Below are 19,610 nucleotides of genomic sequence, written 5' to 3'. Positions count from 1 at the left end.
ACGGTTTTCTCCTTATCTCACTCAGCGCCTCTACAATGGCGGACCATTCGGATTCACCTATCACTGATTCACTTTCTTCACAGCAAAAAAAATCTTGTGATATCACATCATTTCGCGGCACATCAGTCGCGTCGTAAAAGTGATGTACAAATTAAATCCCTTCCACGCAGCAAATTAGCCGCCGCAGCTTAACAGAGGGTCTAGCAATCGCTAGAACCGGAACGATAGATGATTCATATATAACTAAAATATTGGCATGGATTCGTACACGGATCCGTTGATTGTGAGGCATATCCCTTGCCTCTCGGCTATTCCACCGAGTTAGAGGGTAGATGATAAATATGATACTGCTTCTAGGTATTTGCAGGAATGGGTTTGTGGACACTTTCCGGTGCCAACTAGGGTGTACATGGTAAGTGTGATAATTGTTGGAAAACGATGCAACAGAGTGAAATTACGTTCGAAATTTGGATACGTCGCCTGAAATTACGCGCCTGGATATTACAAAATTATTTGCTGTGTTGACTTTTGCCGTATTTATCATCGTGTATAAAGTCTAATAAAATCCAGCTTGACCTTAACATAGAATTTATGTGTTCGATCTGACGAAAAGTTTTGATAATAAAACCCAAAATTCTTCAAGGCCATGAAGTCTACGAGTAACTTCCAAATTATATACGTTTCTTTACAAAGAAACGTCCAGAAACGACGAGAAAACGCTTTGTCAATGAAAACATGGCACCAAGGTCAATGGTTGGTGGCACCAAGATCGACATAGCTGCATCGATCAAGAAGGCGAGGGCTACCTTTACGAGTTTAACCTTCTTAACATGTTATAATTTCCGCACCATGTTGGCGTAGTACATGATCAGCGTGCCTGTCTGGATTACATTGACCCTACTAGGGCTATGAAATGATGGGAAAAACAATCAGATAAGTCGATGCACTAAAATCCGAATTATCAAATCGAACATGATTTTTGTACTGCTGTTAGCCATTGAAACGTGGTGTGTATGTAGAGAACACTCAACAGCTGCAGGACTTCATCAATAGATGCCAGTGGTATATAATTCGAGCATGGTGGCCTCACAACTGCATCTCCAATGTGGAGCTTCATCGTTGGTGTCATCAAAAGTCGATAGCGACAGAAGTTCGGGAGCGAAAGTGGAGGTAGGTCGACCACACTCTACACAGGGGCGGAAACGAAATCTGCAAGCAAGCGTTAGATTGGAACCCAGCAGGATATCGCAGCAGAGCTCATGGCGGCGCTGCTTTAATAAGGATATAAAGGTTAGTGTGGGTCATCGGAACCGTTTTCTCAGAGCAAAGCTTTTTTTGGTTTCGTTTCGGGTCCTGAGTATCTGTGAAAAATTTGAGCACGATCGGTTGCGTCTACACTTTGCGCATTGCAATTGGCTTCTTTAGCGGTGTTGAGATAATTCCATATTCAAAATCTGCATGCAAAACTGAGCCCAAATCCAAATTTTCATGAATTTTGGTGCCCGGGAACCTACACGCAAAACAAGAAAAGCTACCAAAAATTGAGATATGCCTTTTCTACCAATTTATGTATTAAAAACGTACAGAAAATGTAATAAATCATAATCCATTCGTTGTATTAAGATGCGCTGCACGGTTCCACAGGTTCCATACCACTACACACAAACACTTCTATTCAAACCCGAGAAGTTGAACCGGGTTGCGTCCAAAAATAACTTTCGCTTCGCTGCTGAGCTTCGCGTCCAATTGTCTACTAGGAATTTTCCACTTGCAAACAGCTCAAACCGCACACTGCTGGATGCGGGCTTTTCAGTGCACAATGGGTCTAGAGTCGTATTTACAAAGATAAAAATGTTCCTGCCAGGTTCCGTCATTACTTTTTTTTTGCATTATTGTGAAATGAGTACGGTCACTTTAGTGTGGCTTATCCAAAAATCTGCCGTTTAATTATTCTCTATACAATTTCAAAATGTTCTACAAAGTTGTAGCAAATTCGCAAAAAAAAAACATTCAAATGATTAGAATTTTTCGAAAAGTTTTCAATAAATTGCAACTTCTTTTCCCTTTGTACATATTTTAGTCGAGCCCAACGGTACATGACGACGAATACATTAGCCATAAACTTTCAAAATTTAATTAAATTCGGTTCGCTTAATCATAAGGTGCAATAATTTGATAAACGGAAGTCAAATAATAGGTATTCTACTAGAAGGGATCTTTTTCGTGTAGAGTTAATCAGTCAAGCCCAAATTTGTACCAATTATATTCAACTCATTGAGGAACAAGTAATCAAAATTTGAATAGTTTTGGTAGACATTATTAAAGGTTACAACATGCTAAAAATGTTTTAGGCAATTTTTAAAACTTAGCATGCTTTTGTATATGCCACTAGGCGGCGCTAGAGGTCAAGCAAATTTTAAATTTCACATATCTCAGAACTCTGGTCACTTACAAAGTTGGTGTTTTCGACAATGTTGTTCAGTAGGTCAAGGGCTTACAGGTAATGGTCCACTTGTTTTGAAATTTCGCCACTAGGAAGCGCTAGTTACACATTTGCAAAATTATGCAAATGAGTGATTTTTTTTCGTATATTAATCAAAAAGCTGTGATTTTGTTTTCTTTGAACGTATTTAAGTCATGTCAACGGTTTTTCAAAGAGCTATGTATTAGTCATAAACGAAATTTCGAAACAAGTGGACCATCAACTGTAAGCCCTTGATTAACTGAATAACATTGACAAAGACACCAACTTTCTAAGTGGTGAGAGTCATGAGCTATAAGAAATTTAAAATTTGCTTGACCATTGGTGCCGCTTATTGGTGGAATTTCCAATTAAACGATCCATCACCATCCATCATGAAATCGTAAATAAAATTATTAGAAAGCAGTTTTTTGAATCAGTTTTACCAGATGAACCACCTTAACATAACAATAATGGGGAATAGGGTCAACAATTAAAAAGAATCTTTCTAAAACACAATATGTGTCTTAAACTTAAAGTTTAAGCTTAGCCAGTTTTGTCTTCGTAGATACGGCTCTAAGCCCATTGTGCAGTGTGGCTGCTGTATCACTTCCATCACCAAGCCACGTTTGTGTTGTTAATGATGGCTTTCAGCCTCTCGTCTATCCATGTGCAGTTGATCCCGCCGCCGCCCTTATTTCTTTTTAAACATGTTTTGGTAATTGATGCCGCCGCTGCTGCCATGCTAGTCTAAAAATAGAACAAATAATGGGAAACCAGTGCGAAAGAGCACACGCACACATGCGAAATTTTCCTTTTCCAGATTCTAGGAAGCCAATACAATTTTTGGTATACTGCCACCTTCCAATTTTTGTATTTGCAAAGCCTTAATACAATATTTGTATATGTTTCATACCCAATTGTATTAGAATCTGCCAATCTCCGGTTGCGTGTTCAATTCGTTTTCCTGCACCATCACGGGTGCTCAGGACTAAAAGTAAGTAAGTAGTTGATCCGTTCTCAAGCCAAATCGTAGCTTTTTGTATGTTTATTTTCGACACTTAACATCAGGGTGCATTACAGTCACTACACTATATACAGTGATAGACATTCGTTTAGCCGAGGCTTAAAAAATTTCAAAAAAGTGCCAGGAAACTCATACAAAAGATTTTATGGAAAAACTTTTTTATCGTAGTGATAGTATATCTAGTACTGTTTTATAAAAATGTGATACATCACACTTACATATACACTGAAACAAACGACTTGTAAATCATGAATTAGATCGTTTTTGGAAGTGTTGCCATATTAATTTTGCATGCATCTCATATAAATATAGATATTTGCTAACACGTCATAAACTAAATGCCTTGGAGTATATTCTCGAAATATACTTACGAAATTGCAAAAAAATCTATTGAAAACCAATTTTTCATTTACCTCGGCCAAACGAATGTCTAGGCAAAAAATGAAATTTGAAGGGTTTTTACCCTCGGTTTTGTTTCAGTGTAGGGGGATTAGGGGCATAATGGACACCCGGGGCGAAATGGACACCCCTGTTTTTGCCGGAACTGTTAAATTTTATGTAAAACTTTTAATGCATAAGTGTAAAGGAACAAGTAATGGTTCTATTTTTCCAAAGTTCCATTTATATTCCTTCAAAGTAATCAAAATATTATTGAAATTGAAATATGTTTTTCATATGGTGGATTTTTTATAATTTCGAAGCAGCATCAAATAAGGTATTACGAGTGTTTAAGTGTGTCCGCCATAAAAACAAGTGATTTGTTACCTGACCTACATGTATACGAAGATTTAGCAATGGATGAAGTGTTTAATTTTTAATCAGATTTTACTTAAAAAAGCAATTTTAATGTTGTTGTTGATTCGGGGTGAAATAAACACTGGCAATTACGAAAGGATGTACGCGGATTGCATACTGTTAGGCGTTTTAGAGAGTTTGGAAAAAATCAATCCGATTATTTTAGCCTAAAGTTAATTTAATTAACTTTAATGTTATGTAAACTCGTTTAGGATGGAGTATTATATCTGTGGTATTGATCCCCGTAGGCAAATTACTTAACTGGTCGATATAACCAAAGAACTAGCATAAAACATGCAGGGGTGTTCATTATGCCCCGATGGGTGTCCATTTCGCCCCGTACCTTTCATGCCAGCTCTGAAAAACACACGGTTTACAATTCATTATTTCTTCACAATAAAGACATTCTACCTGCTGTAAATGATTGAAATACGTAGAAAACAAGTTAAAGTTGTAGGATAACTGATAATATGTTAAGTTTTACTCTGTTATACAGGACTAATGTACTTATTTGCTTAGGGTGTCCATAATGCCCCTAATCCCCCTATATGTAAGTTTAATGTATCACATGTTTATAAAACTATACTAGATATACTATTACTACGATAAAAAAGTTTTATCATAAAATCTTTTGTATGAGTTTCCTGGCACTTTTTCTTGTTCTCGGCTAAACGAATGTCTATCACTGTATACTGTCTAGCGAACAGCAAATCCTAAGAACTGGCAACTGGAGAATATACTGCCAACACTATAAAATGTTCAACCTTTCGACAGACTTTGCTTAGCCTACAAGTTTGTTTCTCTTCATTTATTTGAATCCGATTTTCGAGTGTTGAAACACTGTCAATAGATAATTACTCCTTATCGGGATGATTCCCGCACAAAGTACCTGCACCTTCCAGAGATGGCATGCTCCTCAGTGCGAAACGTGAGAAGAGAAAACATACACTCTACACTCGACTTTCAACGAGAGCGAGGGTGAACTACGCAACTTTTTCACACACAAACCAGCCGCTCACTCTCTGGCATCCATCGCGGCACCCTCAAAATGAGTGCTCAAACAAATGTTAGAACAAACATGTTTTTTCAGTTTCTGCGTGCACATTTTGTGCGCGCAGAAAATGTGCACACAAAAATTCGTGTTGAGAGCGCACTCAGTCGTGCTTCCAGTGCAATACTGTGTGTACCACAGGAGTATGAAAGTATACTTGCTTGTCTAAGATATCACATAAATCACAGACAAATAGATGTGACACTAACGAAATTTCAATCTCATGTATCTCATGATCCTGATTACATAGAAAGTTGGTGTCTTTGGCAAAGTTGTTTGGCTGGTCAAGGACTAACCGATAATAAGATTTAAGATTCAAAATTCCACCGCTAGGTGGCGCTAGTGAGCTAACAAATTTTGTTTTTCATAAATATCAGGAAAATTTGCAAAAAAATGCAACTAGCGCTGCCTAGCTGCAAAAACTTGAACCAAACGGTAATTATTCTGAAAGCCCTTGATCTACCAAACAATAGTGCCGAAGACGCCATCTTGCTACAAAATGAGGATGCTGAGATATGCGAAATTTAAAATTTGTTTGCTCTCTAGCGTCACCTAGCGGTGGAATTTTGAAACTTAAGTCTTATTATCGGTTAGTCCTTGACCAGCCAAACAACTTTGCCGAAGACATCAACTCTCTGAGTAATCAGGATCATGAGATATGTATATGAGATTGAAATTTCGCTAGTGTCACATCTACTTGTCTGTGATTTATGTGATATCTTAGACAAGCAGATGCAACACTGACAAAATTTCCATCCCATATATCTCAGGATCCTGATTACTTAGAGAGTTGGTTTCTTTGGCAAAGTTGTTCAGCTGGCCAAGGGCTTTCAGAATATGGGCCGTGTGATTCGTGATTTCACCGCTAGGCGGCGCTAGATAGCGTACAAATTTTACATTTCACATATCTCAGCATTCTGATTCTTTAGAAAGATGGTGTCTTCGGCAAAATTGTTTGGTAGATCAAGGGCTTCCAGAATAATTATCGTTTGGTTCGAGTTTCTGCAGCTAGGCGGCGCTAGTTGCAATTTTTTGCAAATTTTCCTGATATATATGATAAACAAAATTTGTTAGCTCACTAGCACCACCTGTTGGTGGAATTTGGAACCAAAATATTCATCAACTGTAAGTCCTTGACCAGCTTAAGACGTCTGCTTGTCCCTGATATCACAGGATTTGATACCCCTTTGCGGGTTTTGGACTCACTGGCATGCTTTCGGTTCACCAAATGCTCAAGCAACATTGACCCCTTTGAACACACTGCGTGTGCTCTGAGTTCTGTTTTTTCTGCGTGCGCGCAGAAATTGCGCACTGGGATTATGACTTGCGGGCTCTCATTGCTCTCACGCAGCACTCTAATCACCCGCACAAAAACTCTGCGTGAGAGAAATTATGTACATTTTATTGTGCGTTTTTTCTCTTTCTCTTTTGTAAGGTAAATGAAACTGAGAAGTTCAGTGAAAGATGAGCGTAAATGGGCACAATTTCTGCGTGACATGCCATCCCTGCCACCTTCGCAACCTAACTTATCCCAAACCGGTTTTTGCAATCTCCATCAAGGGAAAAACTTATTATCACTAATTGCCCATTCGAAACCGCCCTACTCCTGCGATGGTCAATAACTTTCAATGCAATTCCCCTGGTGCTTCTTTCGCTAAGAGCCACCACCCCCGCACTCAGCAATGATGGGTAAACTACCCGTTAATTACGTTCCCAGCCTTTTGAATGAGCAGTAGCCAGCAGCATCCCGAACAATCGAGCTAATTCCGTGCAACTTCGGCACTTGCGACGGACTACCGCTCGTTGTTGATTTTGTCGTTAGGTTCATACCTATACCTTCGTACAGCAGTTGGGCAAATGGTCAATTAGGAAAATGTTAAACGAAAGTCCGTTTGCCCCTCAACCGGTGTCGAAAGTCGATCTTCTCAAGTGCGAGATGCCATTCCGGGTAAATTCATTGGCTTCATTATGTTGGGTCGAAGTACATTTGAATGCAGCTACGCTAATTAGAAGCAACTCCCATTCAAAGTAAGAAAACTTTTGTTTGAAAATGTTGTGTTCTGTAATGGAAGCGATCTTCAGACTGGCGTTGTAAATGGAAAGCATCTGCTTTTTTATTTTAATTTTATCGTTTTCAACAGATGCGATAAATTTCAGATTATGACTGGCAATAAAAAAGGGTTCATAATTCAAAACACAACAAACCCATCAACTGGTAACCAATCTATCGCTCGAACAATAATGCATCACAAAAGCTTAAAAACCACTAAAATCAAAGCGCAACAGCCCCAGTAAACTACCCATTCGAGAACTGCTCGTCGAACTCCTGTCGTTGCCATACTCGGCATAAATCAAAAACTTTCCGGGCCCAACTTTGCCCGTTTTACGACGCACTTTATTAATATATATTGATGAGCTGTTTGCGAAAATACTAGCAAATTTCCCGCTCGCCATAAAACGCCATCAGTTTGTTGCAAAACTCGATTATAAATTTCAATTAAATCGCCCCATTTTACTATCGCTCACCGTTTTCCCCGTACCTCAAACTCCCACGCGGGTTGGCGGAAAGGTCCAACAGTGGCGAAGGCGATCCTGGAAGTGGATAGTGTCGAAAAACGGGCATTGCCATCACATTTCAGTGACCCAGCGCGACTCCGAAATTCAATTACGGAAGCTTAATTAATCACACTATTAAGCGCGTGCTCGGCAGTAAGGTACAAAACCACGTAGATTGATTATAACTAAACATCATTAAATACTTGAGGCTATTTCATGCTTTATAGTGACATTCAAAAGCGCGTTATTTTCCGTTTTTTGTGGTCTCTAGCCCGGTGCTGTGGTGTCAGGCCGTAGAATGCCGATCGAAAGAAGGTGGATAGTTTTTCCTAAAATTCTGAGGAGGATTCTCCAAGAATTTTGTAAAGGATTCTCTCGGAATCCTGAGGAGGATTCTCTCAGAATCCTGAGCAGGATTCTCTCAAAATCCTGGAAAAGAGACGAACCAGCCAAGGGCTAAAAGTCTCTATAATATAGCACAATCAAACAATCAGAATCCAGAGCAGGATTCTCTCAAATCCTGAGCAGGATTCTCTCAAATCCTGAGCAGGATTCTCTCAGAATCCTGAGCAGAAATCTCTCAGAATCTTGAGCAGGGTTCTCTCAGAATCCTGAGCAGGATTCTCTTTGAATCCTGAGAAGGATTCATTCTGAATCATGAGCTGGATTCTTTCAGAATCCTGAGCAGGAATCTCTCTAAATCCTGAGGAGGATTGTCTCAGAATCCTGAGGAGGATTCTATCAATATTTTAAGCCTCGGTCTCTGAATCCTGATGAGAATTCTCTCTGAATCCTGAGAAGGATTCTTTCTGAGCAGGATTCTCTTTCACTATGAATCCTGCGGAGGATTCTCTCAGAATTCTGCGGAAGATTCTCTCAGAATCCTGTGGAGGATTCTCTCAGAATCCTGCGGAGGATTCTCTCAGAATCCTGAAGAGAATTCTCTTAAAATCCTGAGTAGGATGCTCTCAGAATCCTGAGAAGGATGCTCTCAGAATCCTGAGGAGGATTATCTCGGAATCCTGAGGTGGATTCTCTCAGAATCCTCTCATCCTCAGAATCCTCTTATCCTCCCCAGGATTCTGAGAGAATCCTGCTCAGAATTCTGAGAGAATCCTGCCCAGGATTCTGAGAGAATCCTGCTCAGGATTCTGAGAGAATCCTGCTCAGGATTCTGAGAGAATCCTGCTCAGGATTCTGAGAGAATCCTGCTCAGGATTCTGAGAGAATCCTTCTCAGGATTCTGAGAGAATCCTTCTCAGGATTCTGAGAGAATCCTGCTCAGGATTCTGAGAGAATCCTTCTCAGGATTCTGAGAGAACCCTTCTCAGGATTCTGAGAGAATCCTTCTCAGGATTCTGAGAGAATCCTTCTCAGGATTCTGAGAGAATCCTTCTCAGGATTCTGAGAGAATCCTTCTCAGGATTCTGAGAGAATCCTTCTCAGGATTCTGAGAGAGTCCTTCTCAGGATTCTGAGAGAATCCTTCTCAGGATTCTGAGAGAATCCTTCTCAGGATTCTGAGAGAATCCTTCTCAGGATTCTGAGAGAATCCTTCTCAGGATTCTGAGAGAATCCTTCTCAGGATTCTGAGAGAATCCTTCTCAGGATTCTGAGAGAATCCTTCTCAGGATTCTGAGAGAATCCTTCTCAGGATTCTGAGAGAACCCTTCTCAGGATTCTGAGAGAATCCTTCTCAGGATTCTGAGAGAATCCTTCTCAGGATTCTGAGAGAATCCTTCTCAGGATTCTGAGAGAATCCTTCTCAGGATTCTGAGAGAATCCTTCTCAGGATTCTGAGAGAATCCTTCTCAGGATTCTGAGAGAATCCTTCTCAGGATTCTGAGAGAATCCTTCTCAGGATTCTGAGAGAATCCTTCGCAGGATTCTGAGAGAATCCTTCTCAGGATTCTGAGAGAATCCTTCTCAGGATTCTGAGAGAATCCTTCTCAGGATTCTGAGAGAATCCTTCTCAGGATTCTGAGAGAACCCTTCTCAGGATTCTGAGAGAACCCTTCTCAGGATTCTGAGAGAACCCTTCTCAGGATTCTGAGATAATCCTTCTCAGGATTCTGAGAGAATCCTTCAGAAGTGGATTCCTTGAATCCAGAAGTGGATTTTTTTTAATATCCATGGAAGATTTTCTAGAGGATTTGAAAAAATAGGGAAACTGTTAAGGAAATGTGTGTAGGATATAAATAATCTATGCTTCAATTTCGAAAGCAATCTATGGAATACTTTCTAAAGAAAATCTCAAAGAATGCTAATAGAAGCAACCCACCAAAGATTTTCTAAAAAAACACTCGAAAGATTGCAGAAGAAATCCTTTGATGAGTTTCTGAAGAAATCTCTTAAGAAAATTTTCTGAATGAATCTGAGAAAATTTATCTGTAAAGAATATCTGTAAACATTTCTTAAGAACCTTCTACGGTTTCCAATAAAATCCTTCATGAAATTTCTACATGAATTTTGAAGTAATATCTAAAGGAATTGCTTCATAAATTCTAGGAGTTTTTGAAGCAATCCATTTGAATGTTTTAGAGAATTCTTTAGAACATTCTGGAAAAATCCTTCGTTAAATTTAAGAGGGAAGCACTTGAAAAATATCTACAGACTTCTATAAAAAATATATGTCAATTTCTCTGTAGCATATTTGGAAAGAATCCCTGGGACATTTCTAGAAGAGTTTCTAAAAGAATCCTTGTGAAAACTTTCAAAGAAACCTTAGAGATATTTTTGTATCTTAATTTTGAAGAGTAACTTAAAAACACTTGTAACAATTTCTTAAGGAGAAACTTCAAAGAACACAAACATGGCTGCCGACTTGGTCCTCTATTCGCGTTTTCAAGAGCACCAATCTTGAAATTCATAAACAAATGCGCTCGATTTGGAAAAGCTGCCTCTTTTTGCAAGTGAGCAAAGCCAGGATAAACAAGTGCGGCTTGGTTTGATGCTTCTTTCATCAGTTTTGTGCCTCTAAAGTTTGTATGCAAAATTGCAAAAGGATTTCTTGATGTTTCACCTTAAGGAATCTCTGAAGTATTTTCTGAAATTTTTGACTAAGCAATAAGACGAGCTTGTAAAGTGATCGCTGCACAGAAGCTTATGAAATAACCTTCTCAAAAATATTGTTTTGAAAAATTTCCACGAGTTCCGGCATAGTTTTTCCGGCTTTTCTTTACGAAATTTCTCAACTGAGGAAAATTTTGTGAAAAACTTTGTCCAGTTCTTATTTTTTTTTAAATTTTAATTTGCTTTCATTCCCTAAAAATGCTTTGTTTCTACGATGCTTCGATTTTGAGTTATGATTTTTCAAAGTTAGTAGTATCAGTATTTTTTTGTAATAAAAAAAATGCCCATATGCCCTGGTAGCGTCAGTGTTAAGACCATATACTTAGTTCACTGCTTAGTCTTAAGTTATCCCAAATCAATTGTTTGAGCTCGACATCAACCTCTAATTATATAACTGTTATCGTGGCTTAAACTTCCATTTCTCAAAATTATTGCATTCTGAATTTTACAGTTTGGCAGTTCCAATTGATTCATTCGATTGGGTTCGAGTAAAGTAATAAATACGGAAAGTTTCTCTACCAAACCTACCCACATTTCTCTCGATTCAATTGACTAAAAGCCCTTTCTAATCGAGGAAAACACCGCGTCATTTTCCACTGACCTTTTGCGAAAAACTTTTACATTATACATATTTTCCCACTTTGTCGCAACTGGCACACGCTGGCAATGACTGGACTCTCCGGTACCTATTTGGGTTCGGCTTAGCAGCGAACTGCAACATTTCAGAGTTATTGTTTTCATCAATGGGCAGCGGTGGTGGTAGCCTTTTCGGTTTTATTATTACTGCTGCCGCTGCTGACTGGCCCCGGCTGCAAAGAGCAATAGGACAAAATGAGCCAGTCAGCACGTCGTCGCAGTCCTCGGGGTTTTTCTAAGAACCATCATCGCCCGCTTGAATGGGCCGGGCCGCTGGGTGCCCAACAAAATAAGACTTAATTATGACGGTCCAAGGCGCGGTCTTTTCCGCATTTTCTCTTTCTCTCGTCATCAGAGCTTTGGTCACTGGCGGACAGTGGGTCGGGTCTGGATAAATTTGGTCAAATCTTTCGTGGTAACGTTGTTAGTAGCTTGAAATAAAAAACCGTCTGTAAATTTTATAGACGAATAACTTAATTTTCTGCTTGGATCCTCACACATTTCTATCTTTCCTTTCTATGCTTGCGAAATTGTTGAGATAATATGAAACCATCTTTTATAGTATAATAGTATTCGGTTCTGGAAATAGTTTCCGAGAATCTTGTATAAGTGTCCGGATATCGCAAGACGCAGAAACGCATCGACATTAAACATCCATTCATATAATGTCATTTTATTTATTGAGTATTACATCAAATTCAAAAATAAAAATTGAATTAGTCTTATTCTTTCATCATAAGGTAAATACACCAGGGTAAGATGAAACAGCGGGTTAATATGATGTTTTCTATTGATGATAAATAATTTGATCGCATAGTTTTTGATTCAAACAATCTTTAAGCGAAGGATAAATTTCCAAATTTCATTGAAATATATTTAAAAACTTCCCGTTTCAACTTACCCCGGTGTACCTTACACGGTTTTGTGGCTGTCAATCTCCAACTTCAGTCACACCCAACGCTCACTAGATCTTTTTCCACCTTCGCTGCCCACCTTGCACGATGCCCTTCAGGTCTTTTTGTACTGTCCGAATCTCTTACATACTCTTCTATTCATTCTTATTGATTATTTTTCCAGAAATTCTTACAGGAAACCTTCTACAGATCCCTTCCGAAACCCCTCCAGGGATTATTTCGAAAAATCTTTTAAGGGTTTCTCCAGTAATTCTGTAAAAAATCTTCCAAGGATTCTTTAAAAAAATCTTCAATGGACTTTAAGAGATGTTCCTCCTGGTATTCCTATAGAAACTCTTTCAGAGATTCTATTATACCATCTTCAATGGATTCCATTTTGAAAGCATCGAAAGTTTCTTTTAGAAGTGTTCTTTCAGTATTTTTTCAAGAAAGTTGTTAAGGGATTCTTTTGTTCAAGGCTGCTTTAAGAAACTCCTTCTGGGATTTCTTCTAAAAATCCTGTTGATATTTTTACAAGAATTTCTCCAAGGATTTCTTTTAAAAATATTCCATGGACTTCCTCAGGAATTTCTCCTTCAGTTTCCTTTAAAAAAAAGACACTACACCGTCTTTAACCAGAGGCTGTACAGTAGTATGGGACACGCTTGTATGGAAAAAATAAATCCTCGTTCCAGTCAACTGTTTAGATCCCATTTCGGTCCCATATGAACTGTACAAAATTTCAGCGCAATCGGTGAAACTATAATTTAGCGCAAGCGGTTCAAAGTTTCATAGGACATACTATGGGAAAAGTTACATCTTCAGATAAAAAAATCCCAGAGGTCGCCCTTTATCTCTTTAATTCAAATCGATCAATGCTTCTCAATAATCATTTATGAAACTTTCCTTCGAACACCGCAAAACAATTGGATGCTTGTGGAAAAAGTTATTGATTTATTACCAATAAGTAATTCAACGAACAGCTTTTTGTTTTGTTTTATCAGCAGCACTGCTGCTGCCGTTGTTGCTTGGGGTGGCGGGAGGCATCACGACCCCCAGAAACAGCAGCAGCCAAGGCAGCAGCTACAGTGCTGCTAGTAAAACAAAACAAAAAGCCGTTCGTTGGATCACTTATCGGTAATAAATCAATGCCTTTTTCATAAGCATCCAATTGTTTTGCGGTCTTTGAAGAAAAGTTTCATAAATGATTTTTCTACAAGAAACTTTGATCGATTTGAATTAAGGAGACAAGGGGCGACCTCTTGGATTTTTTTATCTGAAAGTGTAACTTTTCCCATAGTTAATCCTATGCAAACTTTGAACCGCTTGCGCTAAATTATAGTTTCACCGATTGCGCTGAAATTTTGCACAGCTCATATATGACCTAAATGGGATATAAAAAGTCGACTGGAGCGAGAAATTGATGTATGCCCCATACTATTGTACAGTTTGAACAAGCGCTAACATTAGGCAACGGACAGAATTCTCCGTTTGGTGAAAAGTTTTCCCCGACTGGAGCGGGAATTGAACCCGTATTATCTTATGGTTTTAACTAAAGGTTAAAGAAACAGTTTTCAACAAAGACATTTTTCAGTGTATCGTGATTCATTGTCATGCACTTGCTTCCTGGATGAGATTCCGAACTACAGAGCAATTCAAGCGCGAAAGACTTTTTCGAGCAAAACCTAATGTGAGTTCTAGATTCCCCTACATTTCGCAATGACTCTGCGAGTGTTATTACCATTCGCGACCACATATCTCTCCCCCGAATCTGCTTCAGATAAAAAAGCATCATCCTAATAGAATGGAAATCGAAGATAAAAGAGATTTTTTTTATTTGTACGAGATTTTTGGCCCTAGTTTTACGTTTTACTTCCTTTCCGAAGGAAGAACCCACATTTTGTGAGTATGTTGGGTGTTGGATTCGATCCCAGGTCCTCGGCGTAATAGCCACGTGCTTTAACCATCACACCAGGTCAGTTCCATAATAAGAGAGATGTGTTTTATCAACGCCTGCTCTAACGATCAAATTTGAACAAATGCAAGTTTCGCACTGTTTTTTTTTTTAAATACATATATTGACTAAAAATAAGATCATTTTGAACATGTTCAATGAAAGGGGAATGATGTTTCGGAAATTTTTAAAAAAGGGTGCACGGACTGAAAAATATTGAAAACAATGCCTTAAGAAATCTGAAATACGGAGTTTCCTCAAAATATTCTATAAAGTTGCTGTCTGAAATTCTTTTATTGTTTTCTTCAGAAAATGTCCATGAAATGCTTCTGGAATTCTTCTTAAACTTCTCTATGAATTACTTAACAAAATCTCTTATAAACTCCTTTCGAAATTACTTCATATTTTTTTTAAATTCCTCCGGAGATTCTTCCACGGATTATTCACGATGAAATTATTCAAGAAATGCTTTAATAAAATCTTCCTTTTTTTTTTTTTAAACATTCTTCATGGATTCTCTTGGATTTTATTTTCAGGAGTTACTTGCCAAATTTCTCATAGGGTTCCATAAAAAAGTCTTAAACGGATTCCTAAAAAAACAACTCCAAGAATAAAAAGAAAATCGGGTTAAGTACGGTTCCTTTGAATTCCACTAAGAATTCGCATCCTTTGACAGATACGTATTTCGACCTCAACTGTAAGGTCGTCTTCAGTGTCGAGTCAAGACACTGAAGACGACCTTACAGTTGAAGTCGAAATACGTATCTGCCAAAGGATGCAAATTCTTAGTGGAATTCAAAGGAACCGTACTTAACCCGATTTTCTTTTTATTTACAGATATTCCCCTAACAAGCCCAGGTTAATCATCATCAACTCCAAGAATTTGTTCAGAAAATAAATAGAACACCCTCCAGGGACTGCTTTCGAAATTTCCATTGGAATTGCCTCGGATTCTTTTGAAAACTTCCTCATAAATTATTCCAAAATCCTTCATGCATTGCTTTGGCGATTCCATCTTAGATGCCATTTGAAATTCCCGAAGGAATGTCTTTAGGAATTTCGTAAGGGATTCCTCCAGAGATGCTTGCATGATTTTTTTTTTCAGTGGCTCAAACAGAAATGTCTCGGAGAATGCTTGCAGAAATTCATACTGAGATTCCTCCCTAAACTGCTGTGGATATTCCTCCATGTATTTTGATAGCCACTTTTGTAGGGTTGCGTTTAAATATGTCTTAGGGAAATAAGAATTATGTTGCAATTTGCACATTGTAATTGCAACGTTTAATTTTTCATCAGTTATGTTATGTTCCCAGCTGGCTGTAAGAGATAGTTTTGAGCTAACTCTTACAAATACTATTGCTAAGAAATCGTACTCAATCAGAATTAATCTTTGAGTAATCAAAGTCAATGTTGAAAATGCTTTGACATCCATGTGCACAACAGAAACATGTGTTCGATGAACACATTGAGATTTGACATTTGAAAATAAATCCACGTACTCCGGTGAGATTGGAACTCACGACTCCAGATTGGCTAGATGGACGCCTCTATTCCTTCAAGCTACGGAGTCGCTCGACTATCTCTCGACAGTATGCGTAGAACTGAACTCGATTTCATAGTCGCACATGGTTATTTTCTTTTCACAATCTAAACCTCCTTCGGATGGAATAAGATGAACATCTAACACATGTAAAACAGCGGGAGAGAAAATTATTTTTAATTGTCGGGAGCTTCGGGGTCTAGTACTGCTAGTATCTAGGCCATCACCACACGGGGTCATATTGCCACTATGAAGCTGTGAGCGTGACCAGACGTAAATGTCACTCGTCGTTGATCTCGCTCCTCATATAAGGATGTTTTCACTCAGTTCAAAACCCGATCAGTAACTACTCTATCCCCACTCAATCAACACACACAGAAAAGGGTCTGGTATCACCTTTGTGTGTGAAAACCGGTACAGTAACTCAAACTTTGAATGAATATTGAGTGATCTTGCACTGCTGTCATTTAAACGAGTGTTCATCATGGCATGTATTTGTTATGAACTGATTGAGTCGTCTATGCCAATCGGTAATCCATTATCGTTTTCCGATCCGATTGTGCCCTTCATGTTTTATGTATTGATCGAATCAATTTCTATCGCAGTCTGATAATTTTCGGAAGCGCAGTGTGCAGCCATTTATCGTCCGATTATCGCATTAATCGACTGGAAATACACTCTGTGACTTAATACCCCACACAGACATGTGATACGAGTGTGATTCCTGTACAACGGTACGCAGTGTCAAGAAAATTTCAACAAGACTGACTTGAACTGAGAGAATTTTCAGTATGGCACTCATTTCAAGCGCAATTGTACAGTGATTCTTGTATCACATGTGTGTCATAAGTATAAAGTTGACCAGGAAAACGCTGATGTTTGAACAAAATTGTCGATTTTGAGATAATATAACTATGAATTACTTTGATAAATTGAGCTCAAATTTTGACACGGAACAACGAATATGCTGCATCTTTTCTTATATGAGAAACAAAATCTTTTATTTTCTCAGCGGTACTTCTCAATATTGCAAGAAGTTATCTCATCCATTTGAACAGCAAGCAACCAACATTTTTTTTTCACACATGTTTGCTTCTAGACAACTAAAAACAATTTCAGTCAACCCGAGCATCCATCAAATAGAAGGCTATTAAGAAACCGATGCACGGGCGGCGCACGCAAGTGCGTCCTGAGTAACACACAATCAAATGGGAGGATGCACACGAGAACGCAACGCTAGCGCACCGCAACCGCGCCGCACCGTGTGCAGCACGCAATGTTAACCCCACAGGAACGCAGCGGCAACGCAGCGTTAATTAATGCCGTTTTTCTTTATTATCCAGTTCCAACCTGGGTTGGAACTGGATCAGATCACAGTTTCAACCCCAACTCGACTTCGGTTTCGCTTGTACTAAAGTTTGTTTGACGTTGTTTGTTTACACATTTTCCGCCAATCCAGTTCCAACCCAGGTTAAAAAAGAAAAACGGCATAACGCTCGTGTGCATCCGAAATTCCGCCAGACTGAAAAAAAAATCGGATGTCGAGTCCAAACCGGATTGAATTTTACGGAATGTTGGGTCACTGTTGGATCTACACCGTATAATGGTTGGGTCCCAGGTTGGGTCTATGTTGGGTTTGGTAACCAAAATAAAGTCAGGTCAATGACAGGTTTATGTCGAGTTTGACGTCACCAATGACAAACAAAGCTTTTAACCTACAACACCACAACTTATGCTTGATTGCTTGCCAGCTTTGTGCCCCAGCTCTATGATATGTCGGTCGTCAGTCGTCGCGGTCGTCGCAGAGGAAACCCTCCCTTCCTCATTTAATCTATCATCCTCCACGCCTTTTATTATATAATTGAAAATACAACTGGTTAGATTTCCACTAATGCAGAACTATGATGCTTTGAGTGCATAGGAATCGTGAAACATGCCTGTCGATTTCTGCTTAATTGCTACACCAACAAGAACTTTTGGAAGAAATAGATTCGATCAAAATGATCGCACTCAGCAATCATCTGTGAAAATTATCGCTAAGGGGCTGTCCATAAACCACGTGGTCATTTTTTTGGGACTTTTCAATCCCCCCCCCCCCCGCGTGGTCATTTGTCCATACAAAATTTTTTATTTGTCCATACAAAATGCTCATTGGCCGAACCCCCCCCCCCCCCCTCATGACCACGTGGTTTATGGACAGCCCCTAAGTGATTGAGCACTGCAATGTTTACAACCGACTTCGATCAATGCGTGAGAGAATTGGCCTCCTAAAGTGAGGTTAAGTTTTGTGAAATCCCATTTCGTATTTTAGTGATTGAGTCGTTTCAGATAAAATTTAATGTGGGATCGGGGTAGAAAAATCCATTTTATCTATAAATTTATCAAAAAATTAATTATTAAACTGATGGGGAACTGGTATTTCCCTTTCAAACTTCCAAATTTTCACGACATAACCTCAACTTTTAATCGCCAATAGTCTATTTTATGAGGCTAGTCAAACGACAGAACTCCGCGCTCTGATGTTTACGTTTTCAATCATCATCCGATTGATGATGGTTAATGACTGTGCGCAAGTCAAGCGTAGTTTTTGAAACTGGCTAAAACAATAATTAGACATTTTTATTTAATTTCTTTTTGGCAAGTTAACGAGTCATTCGCAACGAAAAAAATACCTGATTAATTTATGAGATTTGTATTGCTTCTGCGACTGCTTTTGATCCTTTTTTGGCACCAATTTCTCATATCTCCAATTTGTCGAACAAGTACCTTTTCAAAAATTACTCGAGATTCCAGCAAAACAAACGAGCGTGGACTTCTGTCAGTTGACGCCGCTGCTGCGATCAGCTGTTCTGAAACGTCTCGTGAAATGGCTTATCACGCTGTTGCTGCCCAATGAGAGTATATTACAGGTGGGGAAGAAGAAGAAATGGCTATGTATTAGTAAGCAAAGAAAAATGTAAACACAAATAGTGACGTCACTATTTGACACGCGTTCTTATGGGAGCTCGCTTTGCTTGTAGTAGTGACATGTTTTGCACCAAACACGGATCTCACGCACACATAGTATCTCTTCCACACCTCCATTAGACTCTCATTGGTTGCTGCCCGTCGGTTTACTCAGTTGGTGTGGCTGAATGAACTTATCCATCAAACGTGAAAACTTGTTCATTTCCCGAGTGGCAGTGTCTATAGGCTGTACCAACAAATCGATCGAAACGGTTGTTTCAAACAGCGAAAAAATATCAGTGTCTCTCACTGATTCTCTCGGAACTCAACAACACTAAACCTCAACCTCATCAGTAAGTGCTCACTGCACCAGTCGCCAGCTCGTAAACAGGCGTGACGCCGGTTCACAATAGCTTAAATCAAGCAGATTACCGGGACACTCCCATTCCAGAACTCAGCTGGCCCACAGTCGAACATGTGGAGCCTGGTGGCCGTGTGGTTACCCGAGCAGAAAAGAATAGCAACAAATAACATATCGAGGTATTTATCTTACATAACATTAGACCTCGATTGCCCTTCATTAGGTGGACATAAGAGGCAAAATAACAAAAATGAATTCCATAATTTTGTATAAATAACACCTGAACAATAATAAGTCTTGTTATTTCAATAATAAATGC

This window comes from Aedes albopictus, chromosome 2, assembly GCF_035046485.1.
Source record: "Aedes albopictus strain Foshan chromosome 2, AalbF5, whole genome shotgun sequence".
NCBI classification, from domain to species: Eukaryota; Metazoa; Arthropoda; class Insecta; order Diptera; family Culicidae; genus Aedes; species Aedes albopictus.
The sequence above is the reverse complement of the archived record's forward strand: the minus strand, read 5'-3'. Positions refer to the sequence as shown.